At 39.6% G+C, this 3,126-nt stretch overlaps 1 pseudogene; it reads right to left on the reverse strand.

The window, feature by feature from the left end:
- Window positions 1-905: 905 nt before the first annotated feature.
- LOC143537074 (uncharacterized) lies at window positions 906-2,694 on the reverse strand (annotated as a pseudogene).
- Between the last annotated feature and the right edge of the window lie 432 nt (window positions 2,695-3,126).

Genomic DNA, 3,126 nt, shown 5'->3' on the forward strand with positions numbered 1-3,126 from the left:
GTTGGCGTTAATTAATGGAAGAAAAGCAGCTTTTATTGGTACCTGAATAATTAGCAAGCCATCGGCTGCCGACTGGGATGTTTTTGGGGCGATATTTGGTAATGGAAGAAGAGGGGCATGCGAAAATAAATATCAGAATCAGAGCAAGTTAGCTTCTTGAAACCGCGAGAGATGTGGGGAGGAAAAATAGGAGCGTATGAAAGAGGTCTGGAACCGCCGTGAACCGTCCTCAACCTCCCTGTCTAGAACACAAAAAGTAACTGTTTTCTAATCCTTATCAGACGGCCCATATTCAATCTTGCTTCTTATCAGACGGTTCAAATCAAATTACACTCTATGGTAACCTATTATATATAGTTACCTTTTGGAAGAGACTAGATTATAGACATACCTCCATTTTAACACCTTTTGGACGCCCATATTCTTCTGGATTTGCATCACAGGCATGCCCGTCTTCAATTGACTCTGCAACATGTCCTATCAGCCTAATATTACTTCATAAGTATTTCTCATCACTGCTGTGTTTTTTCAAACATCTTGCCAAAACTACAGTAGTAGGCCAACATATGTTTGAATAATTTGGGGTTGACTTCTAATACATAGCTGATTTCACAAAACAAACACTAGAGATATCTACTTTATACATATCAGGCAGGAACTAACATGCACTGTCATGAAAAAAGAAAATCATAAACATACATTTGCCAGTGTATCCATGAAATTAGTAGAACATCATTAAACTACAACAACGTACAAACATGTTAACGTTTTAACCTCATCAAATGCTCAACTGTTACAGATTTCGTACTTACTACATTTCCATGTACAATCTTCATTTCCCCTTTCACAGCTAAATAGATAAGCCAGTCACAATCTCTAATTCAGTTTCTCTCCCAGACTGTTAACTAGGATGGAGTGTCCAATAATTCTTTTGGCACAAGCCTACCTATCAACTTAAGCATGCTTTTATCTAGTGAACCAGCTGCGATTTTATCGATTAACAACGATACATTTGAAGCATCAAGTGAGTAACTTCTTCCATCCATTTCCTGTAAAAGCATCTCTACATCATCGTAACGTTGGCTCTTAAGATACCCTTGGAGAAGAACATGGTAAGTAACATTATCTGGCGGGCACCCACTGTCATCCATTTTAAGGAACAGTTTCTTCGCTTCCTTCAATAGACCTTCCCCACAAAAGCCAGTAATTATCACATTATATAGCTGAACATCAGGTTGCAAACCTTTTGCAGTAAGGTTATGGAAAAGATCCCTTGCAACATCAAGCCTCCCACATTTGGTTGCACCTTCAATAAGGATTGTGTACACTACAATATTATAATTTAATAATTTGCTATCACCCACCAAACGAAACAAAGAGAGCGCCTCTTCGACTTGATGGTTGTTACAAAGGCCGTCTAAAATTATTCCATAAGTAAATTCATTTGGAATTTGGCCTTGTGATCGCATCTCATCAAAGAGTTTGCGTGCATCTCCACATCGACCGACCCGAAACAATCCTTGTAACATGGTGCTATAAATGACAATATTAGGTTTCAAACCTTTTATTGTCATCTCATGAAACATATTCATGGCCTCTTCTATTTTCAAATTCTTGCAATACCCATTCAACAAGCTGCTATAAGTAACAACATCAGGGACGAGACCTTTAAAAGTAAGTGAATCAATAACTGTCTTGGCTTTGCTTATTTCACCACGTAGACAGTAACCGTCTACAAGTGTATTGTATGTGACAATGGTAGGAACCAAACCTCTCTCAACCATCGTGTCTATAATTGCCTCCGCTTCTTCCACCATACCTTTCTTGCAAAATGCATCAACTAAAATGTTAACGGTTTGAAAATCAGGAGAGATCCTTTCGTCCTCCATTTCTTTTAACATCATAGAGGCCTCCTCCCAACGACCTAATTTACAAAGGCCATGAATTATAGAGTTGTATGTGACGACATCCGGTAGAATGCCTTTGTCAAATACCATTTCGTTGAAAAGCTTGAAAGCATCATCTATCAACTTGTCCTTGCAAAGACTATCAATGATGGTATTATAGGCAACAACATCAGGCTTAATGCCTTTTTTTTTCATCCATGAGCCTAAGCAAACGGATGGCCCCATCATTATTTCCAAACTTGCAAAGGCAAATGTAACAGCATTGGGTTCGCAAACATTGTGGTTGAAGAGCTTCTTGAACAATCTCTCGGCCTCGAGAATCCTATCTTCTAGGATTAGGCCATCTAAGAGTATACTGAATATGAACACATTTGGCACAACAGATCGCCTAGGAGGGCAAAAGCGTGATTGGTGCGGTGCACCGACAGCAAGACCTGATTGCACTGCTCATGGAGTATTGATCAACTGGAACTCCAGCAAGACACATCTGGTTAAAGAGATGGAGGCAGGCGGAAAAGTGTTTGATTTTGGTAACAGCCGTCAAGAGCTGATTGAACTTAATAACAGGAGGCAGGGGCCGTGTGCGTATCATTTGGTCGAACAGGTTCAAGGCATCATCTAATTTGGTAACATTTTGGTACTTAGATCCAGCTGGATGATGATGAGTATTTGTATTTGAAGAAGAATTGGAATTAGAATGAAGAGAAGTTAACCCTAATCTGAAATTAGCGTTGGATTGGTGGTAGTAAGTGATTAAATATCGTCGGAAGGAGTACCCCATCGCCATCGCCGTCCCCCAGTGTTCAATGTAACACCACCAAACCTAAATAACAATAATATACGGGGAAAAGGAAATGCTGACTTTGGTCAATATTCTCAATTCTCATTATCTTAGGCAAGTGGTTGTGCCTACAAAGTACAATATTCAAGGCATCATCTAATTTGGTAACTCTTTGAAAGTTAGATCGAGCTGGATGATGATCAGCATTTGAAGAAGAATGTAAAAGCGTAAGCCTAAAGGGAAACAGGGGAAAGGTAAATAATTACCGTTTGATTTGTGGTTGCGGTGGAAAAGACCGATTGTCCGACGGAAGTAACGCATCGCCGGCTAATTGGGAAGCTGCTGCTGCTGCTGGAACAATAATAATAATAATAATAATAAAAGGAAGGAGCAGTTGGGATGCCTTAGCCTAACTTGAAACTACGGTTTACGGTTTTA

This window comes from Bidens hawaiensis, unplaced genomic scaffold (assembly GCF_021521415.1).
Source record: "Bidens hawaiensis isolate Kalapana, Puna unplaced genomic scaffold, B.hawaiensis_p1.1 tig00011078_1, whole genome shotgun sequence".
NCBI classification, from domain to species: Eukaryota; Viridiplantae; Streptophyta; class Magnoliopsida; order Asterales; family Asteraceae; genus Bidens; species Bidens hawaiensis.